Here is a 19,397-nt window from a genome sequence, read left to right as displayed (position 1 = left end):
CCAGACCCTCCAATTACAATACAATACAATTTTACTTAGGCTCTGAGTAGATTGAAACGGGCGTTTGTGCAGCAGAATATCACAGTTCGCCCTCGTGCGGTATTGCAGCAATCTCTCCCATGCTGCATTCTTCTCCTCAACTAACTGCTCACATTCGCCGTCATACCAGTCGTTTCTCTGATCCGGGGCCACCGTGCTTAGTGCAGCGGTTGCGGTGCTTCCAATGGCGGAACGAATATCTCTCCAGCCATCTTCAAGAGATGCTGCCCCTAGCTGCTCTTCCGTTGGGAGTGCCACTTCCAGCTGCTGCGCGTAGTCTTGGGCTAGTCTACCGTCTTGTAGTCGCCCAATGTTTAGCCGCGGTGGACGACTCCGACGCGTGTTGTACACCGTCGAGAGTTTTGATCGCAGACATACTGCAACGAGGTAGTGGTTTGAATATTCGCATTGCGGTAAGTGCGTATGTTCGTGATGTCGGAGAAGAATTTACCTTCGATTAGAACGTGGTCAATTCTTGCGGGGGAAGAAAGTGCTTCGGACTACCATTCCGCGGGAGGCTGCAAAGTTTATGCATCGTAGGCCGTTGTCGTTCAATACGGTATGCAGACTATCCGGTCCAATGACCGGTCTATACACGGAAGAAAAAAAAGTACCCAGCGTTGAGTTTTTTAAACTTATTTTTGAGTTATTTTTTCTCTCCTCTTTCATCCACTCTTTCTTCTGTTGTCAAAAACAAAAGAGCTAAACAATCCAACGACGCCAGTTGAATACGGAAAACTTTGGTCGAAATTGATGAATTAAACTTACAATTGGGTAAGTAAATTTTCCGTTGGGTACTTTTTTAACATGGGAGTAAAGGCAAACTACTTCGACCCTACTTACTCAATTTTGGCTTCTCGTACGGATGTTCGAGGTAGGGTGAATTGAACTCACTATTGGGTAGTTTATTTCTTCCGTGTACATTTCCTCCCTCCCTACCTGAGAGTTCATGTCACCGATGACAATTTTGACGTCCTGCAGTGGGCATCCATCGTATGTCTGCTCTAGCTTTCTCGTCGTCGGGTCTCCCTTCGTGTGGGCAATGCACGTTGATGATGCTATATAGTTGAAGAATCGGCCTTTTATCCTCAGCTTGCACATCCTTGCGTTGATTGGCTGTCACCCAATCACGCGTTGGCTCATCTTTCCCAGCACTATGAAGCCGGTTCCCAGCTCGTTGGCGGTGCCACAGCTTTGGTAGAAGGTAGCCGCTCGATGCCCGCTTTTCCACACTTTCTGTCCTGTCCAGCAAATTTCCTGCAGCGCTACGGCGTCGAAGTTGCGGGGATGTAATTCATCGATTATTCTGTCGCAACCTGCGAAGCCTGCTTGATCCTTTATTCGTCGCCGATTATTTCGAGTCGTATTATCTTCTATGTCGTTCGTAATGGTTGTTTTAAAGGCGGCTTCTTGGGCCTAAACAAATCTCCTGTCTCGTCGGAGGGCCGTCGTGTTAGGGCTGTTCAGCGTCTCACCTGACACCAGGACTTGGGCTTGTGCGCTTTGAACGGCACACGGTCGCTTTGGCGGAGCCTACACAGTTCGTGGATACATGCAGCTTTTTATAGAGGTTTAACAGAGCCCACTGTCAAACCCTACCAGATTCTAGGCAGGCCCAACAACTCGCAGATGGCCTGGGAAGGGATCGTCAAGCCCTTGGACATAGTCCCTGCTGTATAAAATATCTTGTCGAATGTAAAATTAATTCATGTTGTTCACTTACTGTATATTGAATTCGTCGATTTGTTTGAAATGGCACCAGAAAATTGAAAATTGTTGGAAATGAACTAATGCGTTGATTTATACGTGTACTCTCCCGACTGCGCTCAAAATACTCAAAACATCCCTAGATGCGATGGATACTTTTTGACAGTTTACTTTGGAGATTATTTGACATTGGTTTTGACTCTATACACAGCCCTCAGACCGTAATGTGTTCTAATTTTACGCATTTCAATATTAATATTAATTAATATATATTTGCCTTTCTATTATAAAATAATGAAAAAAAAAACCAAATTTATCCACCAGTGGTGATTATGCCTTTCTCGATTCAATGTGTTGAATTCAAATTAGTATGGTAAATGCAACGTAAAATGCCTACATTTTGGCAGTTAAAACAAAGACTAATTGTTAAAAGCTTTGATGCGATTATATCACGCTACTTAAGAATTACTCAACAATGAGAGTAATGGATTGCGTCACGGCTAAATTGATTAATGACTTAAAGTGTGCATGAAAACAGCGTGTTTGTTAAAAGAAAAATAGAAATATTATTCAAACCGAATGAGTTATTAACAAACAAAAACAATAGTGTCCAACTAGGAAAGTTTCTCCGTCGAATGAAACTAGTTGCACTCGAATCGGTCAAGTCCTTCTATATGAAACGTGTTTACCATTAGAAAATTCCCGGGGCTACACACATCCACACACACACACACACACACACACACACACACACAGACGGACATTTACTCAGTTTTTCGAGCTGAGTCGATTGGTATATAACACTATGGGTCTCCGAGCCTTCTATCAAAATTTGGCTTTTGGAGTGAAATTCTAGCCTTCTGGTACAACTTTGTTGTACGAGAAAGGCAAAAACATAAAATTCCACAGTTCCAAAATATGCAGAGCAATCCTTAACCCTTCCTCTGTATAATTCAAGGAGAAATGGATCCCCCCTTTTCCCCCATTCAAAAATACAGGCTTTTGAAAATGGAGGATTTTTTCAAGAAAAACAGTGATATCTCTGCAATCCATCAATGTATATTCACTCGGTTGTGTAACCAAGACGTGCATTTTTTATGCTCTTACATTTTGCAGAAAACGTCATTTCGGTAAAAATTAAAACTAAAAAGTTACAATTAAAATATTGATTTTTCAGGGTCACCCCAACATTATTATTTGAACTTATCATAAAGCAAAGTTCCTCAACATTAAATAAGGAACAACTTTCTAGAACATCGTACAATGCCAAAATTTTATCTCAAAATATAGTAGGACCACTCTATTGCAACAAACTTCAAAATAAAGCTCAAATAGGGTAACCTACTTGATTTGGACCCCTACTGGTGACATTTTCTTGATTTCTGAACTAAAATCAATGCCGCTGATACGTCCTTCACTCTTTTTATGAAGATAAGTTGGCTACGCATTTGTTTGATTAGTTTCCTGTGCGAAAATAACGATATTTAGAATTTTTTTAATAAAATCAGTTCGTTCAATAAGACTAGCGTTACAATGCGTTACACTTTTAAGCATACATCGTTGAAAATCTCAGAACGTATACAATCAGTTCAAGTTGGAATTATGAACTTAAAAGACTCATCGATGCAAGCCAATCGAAAGATAATACTTTGCTTTAGCTCAATTGACCAATATAACTTGAAAATTCGGCTTTGAACAGACTAAACTAGGGGTGTCGAAAATGGGGGTACAAAATATGTTGCACTGTTTAAAATGAAGAATATTTTCATTTCAGAAAGTTGAAAATCTCAGCGAGTTCCAAATAATTACACAATAACACAGAGATGTGTTTGCTTCACACAAAACGGGCCTAATGCAGAACATCACCTACATGAGCGACAGTTACATAGGCACAAAAATGCCTCGTACGGTCGGTCCTTTTCAACATGTAAACGTTTGTATATATTCCTTGTTTCATGAGGAACCGAATACAGTTGAAAATATTGAAATCCAAGCTTCAATAAAATCACAAGAGCTATTTTTGTGGCTGTGTAGCTTTCGCTCATCTAGGTGCTGTTCTGCATTAGGCCCGTTTTGTGTGAAGCAGAGTCTATTATATATATAGAGTTACGCAAAGAGTGAAGCCAAATCTACCTATTGAACTGTCAAACCGTCTACCTATCGAGCAAAGTAAACAAATGATTGTTGGTAAGGCGGAAGTATTGTTATCGCCTGATGATTATTATGGCGAATTAAAACTCATGAATTGAAATGTATTAGATTTGTTCTAGAAACAGCTTCAAAAAACTTCAATACACCCCCCAATAAAGTTGCAACAAGAAACTCACGTGTTTGCACTCTGTAGGTGACTTTGGTTATCGAATTAAAAAGCTTTAGAAGTGATCACTCCCTTGAAGTCACTTGAAGGGTTGAACAAAAATGAAAGTTTTCAACATAATAACAAGAGCATCATTCAGAATAAGAGTAAGAAGATCCTCTTTGCGCAACTCTATATAATAGACTCTGGTGTGAAGCAAACATATCTCTGTGTTATTGATTTTAAGCGTGCAATTGCTTCTTTCTCTATTTAGGAGTAGAGTAGAGTGGGGCAATAGTACGCACTTAGTTTTCAATCGAACATGGCTCTTATGAAGCAAGCTTCTGCATATCATATCAATGTCGACGATTCTTACACTTTTGTATTATGTTACCCAGCGGAAAAAAATATTGAAATTAATGAAATTCGTTATAGTAGAACCCAGCGGTAGGGTGAGAGTGCGCGTCGGGTGGAGTAGGAGTACGTAATATTTCAATCATGTTTTTAAGTATATGACACATACCAGCGTAACGCGACATCTTGAGGAGCCGACTTTTAGCGAGAAATTAGATCAGCATTCAAAAATTAGCTTCGGGGACATATGATTAAACAGGTGTAAAATTATCCTCTCTAAATTTCCTTTCTGATGAAATATTTATTTTGAGATTTTTCGCTTTGAATATGATAAATATAACGCGCTGCATTTCGTAAGGGTCTGTTCACAAATTACGTAACGCAAAAATCCGAGCTTTTGACCCCCTCCCTCCCCCTTGTAACAAAAAGTAACATTTTTGGTACCCCCTCCCTCCCCCATATAACGCGTAACTGTGAAAATTTTAAAGGCAGATTTTTTTTCTTCGCTGTTGCATTTGGGTTTTGGTATTTTTTTAAACACAGTTAGGGACGGCACATGATCAAAAATCAAGGATTTTAAGAATGCAGCTTGTAGAAACGAAAAAAGGAATTTGCGATCATAACCATTTACATAGTTTAGCGGAACTGTGGTGTCGAGAAATACAATATTCGCTTGGTATTTTTACACATATCAGTCCCGCTATGGCAGCAGGCTTGATTTCGATAATGACTAATGTACGATAACGATAAACAGCAATTACTTCAATCAGTGATTTAAAAAAGACATTAAAATAAATTTTTATTCGCGTTATGCGTAACATTTGGTAGTAACCACCCCCTCCCCCACCTTTTAGTGTAACAAAGTATAACGTAAGTTGGACCTCCTCCCTCCCCCCGAAAGCGTTACGTAATTTGTGAACAGACCCTAACGCGACACCATCGCTGAATTTCACTTTTTTTGTCTTTTTATATTTCCCGGTTAAATTAATCATTTTTTGTAAATACGGTTCCCAAAACGAATGGATTAGGGAAAAATCTTGCAAATCAGTCAACCCGTTCGCGTAAATCGTCAGGAAGGAAATCTCAACTCATTTTTATTATATAGATTTCAGAAGCACGTTCAATTCGCGTAACGCGACACCATATTTTTGTAACTGTGGTGAATTAGAAGTACTGCAGTAACTTCATGAAAAATGCTCCGATTTTAGATCTTATACACGAAAAGAAAGCTCTTGGCGAGTACTAAAAGAATCCGAAATATTACTTTTCCAATGTTTGTACTTTTTGTATAGTATCAATTATACGACTATTTTCGTAACGTGACACCATTTCAGTGTCACTGTTTTTAAAGTACAAATATAGCATGAGAACTAAAATTTTCGAAGCAATACAATGTGCACACAAAAAGGTCCATAAAAACTGTATTCAATGACGTATTCACCAATACATGTGCACCTAAATAGGTACGATGGAGCACATTGATTAGGGAGTTTTTTTTCATTCTAAGGGTCTGTCTCATTTGGAGAATTAAACTTAAAAGTGACAGTTCGAAAATTAGCAAATAATCCGGTCAGAAGAATGGCTGGTGTTACTCAGCAATTCCAATAAGACATCGATGCAAAATGATTCTATATCTGTCAAAAGTAATCTTGCTCTGCCAGCAAGGTTATTCGATAATTATTGAGATGTCACTTTTAAGTTTAATTTCAGCTTAATTCTCGAAATGAAACAGACCTAATAGTCTGCTTCTGCTACTTTGATTAGCTATTAAACAATGTTTCCAAATCATTTTCCAGTGGAAAAAATGTTTTTCTTGTAATTTAATATGTATGTAAATTTGGGTCCCTTAGCGTAGAAGTGCGTAGATTGTGTCATATATTAACCAGAGTCTCTTAATTCTCGTGTATACATGGATGAGACAGTGTGCCATGAGCTACAAAAGCTCACGTAGCACCGATTCAGTGCGACGAGAGAAGCTAGCGCGCGCATAAAAAACTGAGTGAGCGTGTCTCAATGTACGTCTCATGAGACTCATCTCATGCGCTAGGAATGCATATCTGGTACCCCCCTAATGTACCCCGGTCAATAGAGCCGAAGCAAAGTCTTATCTTTCGATTGACGTTTTAAATTCACAATTTCGACTAAAACTTATTGTGTGCGTTCTGAGATTTTCAGGGATGTATACTTTTAAACGTAACGCATTGTAACGCTCGCCTTCTTGAACAAACTAATTTTCTCGAAATTTCATCTGAACATCGGTATTTTCGCACGGGAAACCAGTTAAACAGATAATGATTATTATTTCTGAAGCCAATGGGGGAATTAGCAGCGGTATTGTTTTTAGTTCAGAAATCAAGAAAATGTCGCCAGGAGGGTCCAAAATGTGTAAGGGTCCAAATTAAATTGGTTACCCTACTAGTTGCGGAAAAACGATTATTTTTAGCAAAATGACCAGAAAGTTTTCTAACTTCATATCTCCCTTGTTGTTTATTCAAATCATTTACAATTACACATGACAATAGTTGGTCAGAATACCTGTCAAACTGATGCAGTGTTGCTAGTTTATCTTTTTTATAACTTCAAAAAATCGAAAAGACTCTAACCCCACGCGCACTTTTGTCCCACTCTAATTTAGATGAGTAATTACCACTTCGACCTTTACCACTATTCAGTAAGTACTTATCATCAACTGTTAAATTATACAGACTATTTCTAGCAATGTCGGGTGGGTGCCTTTAGCATATTTAATGAAAGAAACAATTTGTCATACTTTTCCTCTTTGAAGTAACATCTAAAGATAATCTGCTACGGTAATTTATTTTTCAAAATAATACTGATTGGTAGTGACCCTATTGGTTTTTGTCCATTTTTTTCCCAATTACCTGATCTATTGCTGCCGTCCATTTTTAAGCCTTCTATAATTCATCACCTCGGACAATCTCAATCGTTCTAGAATTTGATGACGATGGACATTTTTTTTGGAGCGCGTGATCAACAGCTCCACCCTCCAGGCGGTTCGCTTCGAACGTTGAACACCGCATTTCACGCTACTGTCTGGCCGTTCCAGTCAGCCTTCGTTCCCTTCCCTGGTGACCCGTGGCCGAAGCAACCAAAGTCTAAATTAATTGATTTATTCTCCTGTCATCCATGGGCCCTGATGGTGTTATTTTATTCTTTTCCTCTGCCAGTCAGTATCACCGACGGAATGGCAGAAATGGATGTGATGTTCCGAAGCGGTGCTGTCCACCACTCATTGACGGCATGTGAAAAATTCAAAAACCGATAAATTAAAACGGAAAACGATTTTGTCAATTTGTGGAAGCGCCCTGCCACAGCAATCTACCACAGAAATTCCAATGGGTTCAGGTTGGCAGAATAAATGCATCGATAAAAAAAAGTCCATACCGTCAACTTACGGTTGTATTGGCTTTATCCAATCTCATCAGGTTTGCATCAATTTCAACGATAATGACACCCAATCAATAAAAATAAAGGTGTAATGTGGTGAAATGGCAGGTGATTTTTTTGCGATAGAGAAATCCTATCTGGGCAGATGATGATGATGATGGGGACGCATTATGTTCAGTTCATCTATCACATTCACGCGATTTAATCGCTCAGGGAGGATGCACAATGGGAGATTACCATAGATTGGATTTCAAATTAATTTGTCCCAAGTCTGGAAAATGAACGAATTAATGTTACCTGAACGGTGAGGTACTCCAATCTATTCGTGATGGACTTTTTCTTGGTGAAAATCCACTAACAAAGTTTTAACAAACATAATATTTACTAAAAAGATATCATCGATGACCGTACTCGACTCGTTTTTTATTGTATATTGCAGTTATTACTAGTGAGGATTAAAATATTCTCCAGATCTCAGCTCACAGAAAAACACCTCTATACTTGTTCTAATTTGGCTATAACGGAGTTAGGATACAACGGACCGAAAATTGCACAGCGACAAAGTTCACCGCACAGTAGATTAGATATTAGGAAACGTTATTCAGCTCGGAAACTTCATCGGAATAAATATGATACATCCAAGAAAAATCGGTATCGAGACATTGAGCTGCTAAGTTATTCCATAATTCTAACCTCCATACAATTTTTATGAGAATAAAAAAGCACTAATTATTTACAAATTATGTCAACATATTGCCGAGAAACCAAAATATTCTAGAATGCGTTTTTTTTCCGTCTTTATTAAAGTGACTTGCAGCCCTAGACTGGCTCATCTCTGACAAAATGTTTCTGTGTCACTTACATTGCTTCGAACATTTCGCTTTTTTGAATAAGTGAAACTAAACGAAAGATATAAAGTTAGATCAAAACTATCGTTTTGACCGCATGGCATCCTATAGTGGGTCGGCGGTATCTGAACCATTGAGGCAAATAACGATTTTAAGGTCACTCCTGACAGAATCCAAGTTTCAAAGTGCTCGCGTTTTCGGAGGCACACCACTCGATATGGAAGCAACGCACAACTGTCATTTTTATTTTCTTACGCACGATGCGACGCAGCAAAGCTGAATCAACAAAAATGACAGTTGTCCGCCGCCTCCGTATCGAGTGGTGTGCCCCCGAAAACGCGAGCACTTTGAAACTTGGATTCTGTCAGGAGTGACCTTAACCGATCATCAGTTTAACGGTGAATCAATTTGTCAGATTATCCTATTGGTCTCGTTTTTTATTCTTTTAATTTCGTTCCATACTCGACATAATTCAATTCTATGTGCATTGACAGTGCATTCAGCTGGTGGAGATGTGTTTCGGATGATCTTTTTAACTATTAACGATATGAATTGAATGATTCCCTCGTTAATTAATGTAGAAAGGCAGTGGTGTTAGTGTAAATATTTTGTATTCCATCAGCAAGTAATAACAAGTAATTCTATAAACGAAAGTTTTAGCATAATAGGCGATAGAATCGAAATAAGCATGAGGCAGTCACAGAAATATATAAATCTATATAATAATCGGTCTGTAATTAGAAACAAAACATTTCGTTATTGTAGATTTTAATGAAAGATAAATTGAAAAATTATCGTTGCAATGTTTCAGTTAAAATATTTTTTGTGGTAATAAAGCAATTTTGGAAAACTTTTTTCCACTGAAACTTGCCCAGGTCTGACAAGTCATCTCAAAGCCATCTCATAGCTATAGTCATAACAAAATTATATCAATATGTGTTTACAAATAACAATAACTGCAAAAAAATGATTATACAATCTCTGTCTTATATGAAGAAAAGAAAAAATCATGATCGCCTTAACAAAATTATTACAAAATGTTATATAATTAATACGAATGATTTTTTTATAACAAAACTAGTGATAACTTTGTTCTTTGTTTTGTTTGTTCTTTTATACAAAATTTCTGTAGCAGAATAACAAGCTCTGATACCATATACTGGTCGGGTAAACATACCCGAGAAGTACACGCGGAGATATTTTTATCAATTACAAAACTTTACACCAAACTTCATCATCAAAATAATAATGTTTAGTGGGATAAATCAGGGTAATAATAGGCAGTCATAAATAATAATTAGTGGGCTTCGTTGCCGTGTGGCTGCGGTGTCAGTCGTCTAAGCGCATTTGCATTCCGTGGAGTGTGGGTGCGATTCCCGTCCTGGTAAGTATAAAACTTTTCATAAAGTGGAAAATTCTACACTGGTCCACTGGGTGTTGTATGAAAGTCCTGCCTGTTGTCTAATGCTAGTTGTTAAGTACTCAGTCTGAACGATCTCTGGTTGAAGACGATGATCATATCTTGGATTATCGTCCCATAATAACCGTGTCAAAGAAATAAAAAAAATCATTTTAGTGATTTATAAAAGCTCAATATTTCAGATAAATGCGACAATGTTTGAAATTTGACACATAATTATATGTAATATGAAATGACTTCTGGAGTTTTATGTTTAGATCTTACTACTTTAACAGCCCACTTGTCATAAGACGAGTTTGTACAATCCCATTGAATTCCACCACTTAATTGTATCTTGACAGATACATATTTCGACCTCAACAGTAAGACAGTCTTCAGTGTCTCGTACTTGACTCGACTTAAGTCGAAATATGACAAAATATGACTTAAGTCGAGTCAAGTACGAGACACCGAAGACGGCCTTACTGTTGAGGTCGAAATACGTATCTGTCAAGATACAATTAAGTGGTGGAATTCAATGGGATTGTACAAACTCGTCTTATGACAAGTGAAGACATTCCACTAAAAAGCTCAAAATAATTTTCTTAACAAAATACTTTAACAGGCTATTTTTCCGTTTCTGCAAGCCTGTTATTACAATACCAAACGCGTAAAAAAATTGTTCGTTTGGTAATAAAATACTTAGTATGTAATGCCTAGAGTATTTTGCAAATTATTTTTGGGTGTTTTACCTCTTATACACTCCAAATTTATACCAAAATATGTTATTGAGGTACGAGACGGCGTGGAGCGCAGCGAGCGAGGTGGCTGAACAGGTATAGAATGACTTGGCGAGCGTGGGGCGCATTCAAGGATGGAGAGATACGGCCTCGAACCGTGTATTGTGGCGTCAAATTGTTGGTTCAGTGTTATCTGTTTAGATCTAAGCCAAATAAACTAAATAAATGTTATCGAGGTCTTTCCTCCTGCTCGGGTAATAATTTATGATACAAACGTATCCAGTACGACCTAGAAAACAACGGGTAGATAATAAGCCTAATTGTGTTCTAAATTATTTGCGACGTGATTATCCTCGATGAATCTTTGACAAAAAGCGAAATCATGGATGGCAATAATCACGATTATCATCATCACAATCGTACAGATAATAACAATTGAAAACGGAAATCACGACATCAACAGCAAGCAGTCAGTCGTCATCCTCCTGTGAAGGTTGAGTGACAGTTGACAATGGCATCGCCGTCGCAGAGGGTGCAGATTCGATGCAGTCTGGTGCTAATGATTATATCTTTCGTCCTGGCTGCGTATAGCAGCCGTGGCATGATGTGCTTAGGGTAATTCTTCATGTAATAGAAATCTTTACATTTTATCCATGTAACAGGCCTGGTAGCGGGTCATTTTTTTTCGAATAAGTCTCTAAAAAGTCTCTTTTTTAGCTCAAGTAACTAAAATAACTTTTTCTCGTAAAAAGTCACTATTTTCACAAATTTCATGCACTTAAACTTGGCCAGCCTTTTAACTCGATTATTAGCTTTTCAATAACAATTCAATGGACAGATTCTATGTCACTATGCATGAATGTTTATACTGTGAAGTAATAAAAATGCGATCGAGAATCCAAATATATTCCAAAGCTTAACTGCAGACCTTACTGATATTCTAACATTTTTGAAAAAACAAACTATTAATCTCCATAATCAATTGAACTATTCATATTGAATCTTTTTAATTCAACATGAACTTCCTGATATTTCAAAGAAACTAATTGTGAGCGAGGAACTTCTCAAATGATCAAACGATCAGTTCTTGAAATAATTTGAACTACCGTTTGATATTCCCAAGAAACCCAAGAAATTTTTAAGGAATTTTAGAAGCCTGAACAAACTATTTAACTTTAATATGAATCTTTGGTCTCCGGCAAGATTCTGTGCTATGACTACCATATTTAAGTCTGTCATATAGAAATTATTGTTTTCTAAAATTCCTAGATTACGCATAAGAAACCCCTGACTTTATTTTAGAGGAGATTTAAATTTTTCTCTGCATCTTACTTCGAACCTTTAATCTCAAAAAATATATTTAAATTTGTTACTACGCTCGCTGCTTATTTGTCCAATAATGTTCAAAATATATTCTATGACTCTGCAATGCTATTTCTGAAAATAGTATTTTTTCTAAATGGCAACATTATTTCAATTTTTAAAAGTTTTTCAAACCAACAGAAAAATCTGTTTTAGTTTTGTGAGTCGAAATAATCCGATATCCAGCAATTATTTACATAAGTTTAAGGTGAAGGTGGGTTGAGTACCAAAACAAAGCTTTGAAAGTGTTGGTACAATAAAAACTGTCATATACTGTAGTAGTATTGGTATCGTATTTATAAAAAACATAGAATATAAGTAGGGTGGTTCAAAAAACGACCCAGCTCCAACACGCTCACTCGATTCCGTCCCATGCTCCGAGTGTCCTCCAAAAATCGAATTGAACAAAAACTGGTTGAGCACAAGCCGATTCAAGTTTGTATGAAAACTAGTATGGGAAACAAAACCTTTCATTACACTGGCTACAATATGCAGCAATATGCATTGTCTACAGAGTTAAAGCTCTTGAATATTTTATCCATTCATATAGTCTCCCCCCTCGCCAGCGCCCAATGACGGAGCGCCACAATCAGAATAATGTAAAATTCAACCTCGCCATATCAACTGTCATACAAACCTGTAACGACCTGTGCACGGTAAGCCTCTGTTCAAACCAGCCCAAACCATCGGATGACACCCAAATTATAAATCATAATCGACTGAGCGTGGCGAAGCAAAATTATTTTTTGAACCACCCTAGTTACTAGTTTGCTGCTGCCGGTGCCGTTGTTTACATTCGCTCCGCGATCAGTTTTTAATGGTTTTTTTTGGGCAAAAATAGCAGTTTATATTAAGTTTTCGGTTCAAACAAGTGACTGATTTCGAAAAGTGATGTTTAATTTGCATTCCATCAACATTTCGGGCTGCTCATGTGTGGAGAAGTGAGTTAAAACTTGATTTTTTCAGTGCCCTTTGAGAAGAAGTGAAGTGCAGTGATGAACCCATCAAATCGCGAACGGCTAATAAATCGGCACGAAGCTGCTGATTTATGATATTATTCGAGCTGAAATACATAAAACTCTTTGGATAAACATGTTCATTATCACGGGAAGTGAATAAATACGCTGTGAACAGGTTAGTAATTTGAATATTTAACTTTTGTTCGATGCTGTTCGATGCATTCGTATGTTGGTGGGAGAGGAGTGCGGGAGGTGTGGGGTTGACCCGTGGGAGGTTCGGTGCCATATTGACTGCCATCGTGGTACTCCTCCATCTATGTCCTTAAATCATACAAAAAAAAAATTTCCACAATAGTTTAAAATTTTCTACAAAATTCTGGTTTGAATAAAAAACATAATTCTGTGTAACAATTTGTAACTCACTGCCTACTGTATGAAGGTATTCTTCTTCTTATTGGCATTACATCCCCACACTGGGACAGAGCCGCCTCGCAGCTTAGGATGAAGCCAGAGTAAACGCGACGTGCGATGCGACGCGACGCGACAGTGCAATTTGACAGCCTGTTGATAATGATTGTTATTCTTTTACGTGAGTCGCGTCGCGTCGCATCGCACGTCGCGTTTACTCTGGCGGGCACCTTAGTGTTCATTAAGCACTTCCACAGTTATTAACTGCGAGGTTTCTAAGCCAAGGTACCATTTCTGCATTCGTATATCATGAGGCTAACACGATGATACTTTTATGCCCAGGGAAGTCGAGACAATTTCCAATCCGAAAATTGCCTAGACCGGCACCGGGAATCGAACCCAGCCACCCTCAGCATGGTCTTGCTTTGTAGCCGCGCGTCTTACCGCACGGCTAAGGAGGGTATGAAGGTATTACAAAAGTTAATTTCGATCACTTTTTCTACAATAACAAGTGTTACTAGTAAAATATTTCCACATCTTATTCATCAATTTTTCACGTGCCGAAGTCGAAGAGCTCGTCACGGCACTGCGGCGACAATGTGAAGTGGAGACGCCCACCGCAGCCGTTCGGCTACGGAAAGGTCCGGCAGAGACGCAGGTAGCATTGGTTCGGCTATCTGCAGCGGACGCCTCCAAGGTACTCAAGTTAGGGAGCGTCAAGGTGGGATGGTCGGTGTGCCCTGTGGGCATATGCGAGCATCCCGAAGTTTGCTTCAAGTGCCTGGAACCGGGGCACAAGCAATGGGACTGCAAAGGCCCTGACAGAAGCAATCTTTGCCGACGCTGCGTATTGTAGGGACATAAGGCACAATGCTGCACGGACCCTCCCAATTGTTTGATTTGTTCTAGCAAAGCTGTGAACAGCAAGCACCCCACGGGGGGTTCGAAGTGCCTGGTGTTTAAGCGTGCTGCAAAATCACAGTGCAGGTAACGCAGCTGGCTTGCTCAGCCTCGCCCGATTGTTTGGTGTGCGCAGGTTTAGAGGAAACGGCGGAACACGTGTTATTCGTGTGCCCACGTTTTCGCGCAATGCGTGACCACATGCTTGCCACATGTGGCCCGGACACTACCTCGGACAACCTAGTTCGGAGGATGTGTAAAGACGAAGTTGGCTGGAACGCCGTTTTATCGGCTATCGCCCAAATCGTCTCGGAGTTACACAGAAGGTGGCGCGTGGACTCAAGGATGGCTAGTTCAGGCGCAAATAAGAGGTGGTCCAATGGTTCGGAGTCGGCTTCATGGGTCATACCGGTGGTCATGCCCTGTGGTCGAACTCGATCCTTTTATCGAACAAGTGGCCGCGCGAAGAACAACATGGTATCGTCGCTTTCGCGGCGTCGGTCAACCGGGCGGGTTCCGAGCCCGAGGATGAAAAGGGGTCCTCGTCAAGGCTGGGGTAGGCACCGCGTCGGCAAGTCCCTCTGTGTGTTGGCGAATAGGCCCTATCGCAGAGAGGTCAACTTGGGGTGCACCCGGCATCATCATTCTTGATACCAGTCGTGCAGAGGGAAGCAGGCGCGAAGTCGACCCTTCCCACCTTCCGAGGACATAGGGCGTGGTAAGGCCACCTGGAAAGCCGGCAACGCGCTGGCACGATACCATGGTGTTCTTCTAAAAAAGCGAGTTACGATGTTCGATGCTGCAAGGACACGCAGCTAACCTCGAGGGTGCGTTGTGCACTGGCCCCCCTTTGAAGCATTACTTTCTGGTTGTACCGAAGGGACGATGGGCTTGGCGGCAATGGAAACGGTTTAGCAGGTCGGGGATGTAGTCCTGCCTCCCTCGTTTGCTGTTGGAGGTGGTCCCTAACCCCGCACTTCCTGGACAACCCAGGATGTCTGTTGAGCAGATTCTTCCATTGCTTAGGAAGAAAAAAACACACACACACATACACACAACAGTCCAAATTTATTGTATTATGCATCACATCACAACTAAAAAGCGGATGTTCCGAGGTTTCACGTTCCATGTTATGGATATTATAGAAATGACAGATGTCATCAGATATCTGAACCTGGTCGATATTTTTCAAACGATATCTACTTGGGCTGTGTCCGGTTATTAGGGCAGTAAAGGTGCAAAGAGCTCTCTTATTGAGCTCCAAGTTATTAGTTCCGGTTACTAGCTTATCGGTTACTGAAACATTGGGAATTATAAATCTCTTTGATTGAAAACCCTTTTGGCAACCATCCAGTTGATCATCAACCTCTGTGCTTCCCAGGATTTCAATTCATTTTTAATAATACACAGCAGAAAGGTTCAGAGCCCAATAAACTGTGTATTTGAACCTTGTTTCGCAAGCTCGTCTACCTTTTGCAGTCTTCCGTGATGGCTCACATATGTTATAAGGAATGCCATATAGTTCGCTCCACAGGTTTCATCCAGTCTCCATTCATATTCTTTACAGGGCCATATTGAAAATTTTGTGAAACACTCAAGTGACCAACTAAGTTTGCTGACTTGAATAACTTCAATCGCTTGAGTTTTTGCATATGCTTTTCCGCTTCTAACTGCACGAATTCAGGCAACGGTAACAGATTTAGAATTGCATCTAAGGGTCTGTCTCAATTGAATAATTAAACTGAAATCAAACTTAAAAGTGACATCTAAATAATTATCAAATAACCCTGCTCGCAGAGCAATATTACTTTTGACAGATATCGAATCATTTTCCATCGATGTCCTGTTGGAATTGCTGGGTAGCACCAGCCATTCTTATAACGGTGTGATTTTTTAATTTTCGAACTGTCACTTTTAAGTTTAATTCTCCAAATGAGACAGACCCTAAGGATCTTGAAGGAGTGCTACCCATCGCTACCGTTATATCTTACTCAGGAGGATGACAATCTTTTATTTTTGGCTACCATACAAGAGCAGCATACGTCATTTGTGGACGAATAATGGAAGTGTAGCTCCAATTAAGGGGCCATCCTTAGCCATGCGGTAAGATGCGGGGCTACAAGGCAAGATCATGCTGAGGGTGGCTGGGTTCGATTCCGGTGCGGTCTAAGAAAATTTCGGGTTCGAAATTGTCTCGACTTCCCTGGGCATAAAATTATCATCGTATTAGCCTCATGATATCTTCTTCTTATTGGCATTACATCCCTACACTGGGACAGAGCCGCCTCGCAGCTTAGTGTTCATTAAGCACTTCCACAGTTATTAACTGCGAAGTTTCTAAGCCAAGTTACCATTTCTGCATTCGTATATCATGAGGCTAACACGATGATACTTTTATGCCCAAGGAAGTCGAGACAATTTCCAATCCGAAAATTGGCTAGACCGGCACCGGGAATCGAACCCAGCCACCCTCAGCATGGTCTTGCTTTGTAGCCGCGCGTCTTACCGCACGGCCTCATGATATACTAATGCAAAAATGGTAATCTGAATTAGAAACCTTGTATTTAATAACTGTGGAAGTGCTTATAGAACACTAAGCTGCAAGGCGGCTATGCCAATGAAGAGAAGAGAACGAGAACCAATTAATCATTTTTGGTTTTAAGTCCCATGTTGTTTCAAATGTTTTAGAGCATCCAGAAGACACTGATTGCCTTTCCGATCGCACACTCAATAAAAGTATTCCTGTTCAGTTTGGAATCCAGAATGACTCCCAGATATTTGACATATGCACTAAGCTGATTTTCTCCTCCAAGCTTAAGAGCTGTTAAATTAAAATTCCTTTTCCTTGTGTATTGTATTTTTAACGGATTAATTCTAAGGCATGAATACACCTTCCCTCTCGCCTTCCTGAATACACTATAAATGAGTAAATTTGAGTAAAATTGCATTTTCTCTTAAATGATATTGCCAGCTTTCCCCCTCACTGTGATGACAAAATCATCGCAAAGTCTACAACCTCGAAACCTTTTTCCTCTAAGCTATAGACCACATTAGTGGCGTAGAGGACTTTTCTTTGAGGGCAACCTTTTGCTGCCCATGCTATGATAGACGAACTTCCCAGTTCTGAAGAATTTTTTTTTGCAAGCATGGTGTGAATCCATTTGAAAATGTCCATGTCGAAGTTTCGTTTCTTCATGGCACGATCCATTGGCAAATAAAAAGCGTTGCCCAAAGGTCCTTCAGATTCTAAAAATAAAACTAAGGCTTTGGTCCGATTCCCGAATTAAAATCAAATTAAACTTAAAAGTGACAGTTCGGAAATTATGAAATCCCCCGCTCATAAGAATGGCTGGTGCTACCCAGCATGATCAACAAAACATCTATCAAAAATGATTCAAGGCAATTGCAGGCAAAGTGGAACTTAGTCAGTAAATTTTAGGATGCATTATATCACGCATTCCTACTTTTGGCACAAATTATAAAAATGGAACATAGTTGAGTCTTAAAGGCTACAGTTTGCTGAAGGCTCTAGTAAAGCTGGAAGTTAGACTGTATAACGAAGGCAACGTTAGCACATCCTGCAAAAACGATCGGGAATCTATTGTCGATATCACGTTCTGCAGCTTGTCGCTGATGGGAGAAATAAATTGGAGAGTTAGCGAACATTTCACTCACAGCGACCATCAGGCCACCCGGTACAGCTTCGGTCAAAGATATCTTACGTCGATACAGAAGCTGTTGTAAATGAAGCTCTTTGACTATGACTAGTTGAGCCAATTCGTGCGCCAAGTGGTAATCTAAACCTGAATGCGAGGGCATGTGACGCATGTGACGACAGAATACGCCGAAGTTAATCGTGGAGAGTCTCTTCACGCATCACAGCTCTACGCTGTGGTCACCGACTTCATACGATGATAAAGAGGATATTGTTGGCACTAAGGCCTCCAACGAAGAGCGTGTACTTGTCGTGGAATCTCAGAAAGTAAAAAAAGCTACTTGTCCGGACGGAATTCACAATGTGGTATTGAAAATTGCTCTACTGGCCTTCTCGGACATGTTTAGGATGGTAATGCAAAAATGCTTGGAGTAAGGTTACCTCCCAGACAGATGGAATTTTCAGAAGCTTGTGTTGTTCTGGGCGGTTCTTATAAAGAATTCTGTTCAAAAATCTTACATTAGCTGGTTGTGTCTAAGCCAAAGGTTTCCGGCTATAGTTAGGACTTGGATATTTCTTCTCCCGTTAAAGTGGTTGCTAAGATAGAAGGCTCCAATGAGGGTGGAAGTTAGAACAATCGCCATCTTGATCGGAATTCGAAAGACGACGACTGCGGTGCTCAGCGAGATGGCGGTGGTGATAGTTAATAGAAAACCTGAACCGAAGAAAACGAAGCAGATTAACACGTACGTCCCCAACCCCCATTTTACGACAAAACTCAAAATTCAAAACCATGCAGCTCAGCCAATTTCTAACGGATTTTCAAGCAATCTTCTGGAATCGATCACAAAATTCCTATAGTTTTTGGAACCGAGGTCAATTTTTGTGCAATGGCCATGGTTCCGGAGATATTCCGGGGAGTACTGGGGTTACCTCCCTCCCGGAAAAAATGGTCACTGGCAGATCGGCTTCGAAATCCATCGTGGGACATGTCAAACTTCATGATTTTGCAAAACAAGTACACTGGAGTACATTTCAACGACTTTTGATCGAATTGGCCACCCACCGGGTGCTTCCAGGGCCTGGTTCCCTTGGGGAAGTGGCCAATATCCGTTCAATCTTGGAACCCATCTTGCGGCATGTCAAACTTCATGATTTTGCAAAACAAGTACACTGGAGTACATTTCGGCGATTTTCGATCGAATTGGCCACCCTCCGGGTGCTTCCAGGGCCTGGTTCCCTTGGGAAGTGGCCAATTTTCGTTGAATCTTGGAATCCATCTTGCGACATGTCAAACTTCATGATTTTGCAAAACAAGTACA

Source organism: Armigeres subalbatus, chromosome 3 (assembly GCF_024139115.2).
Source record: "Armigeres subalbatus isolate Guangzhou_Male chromosome 3, GZ_Asu_2, whole genome shotgun sequence".
In the NCBI taxonomy this organism is placed as follows: Eukaryota; Metazoa; Arthropoda; class Insecta; order Diptera; family Culicidae; genus Armigeres; species Armigeres subalbatus.
Note: the sequence above shows the minus strand (reverse complement) of the source record.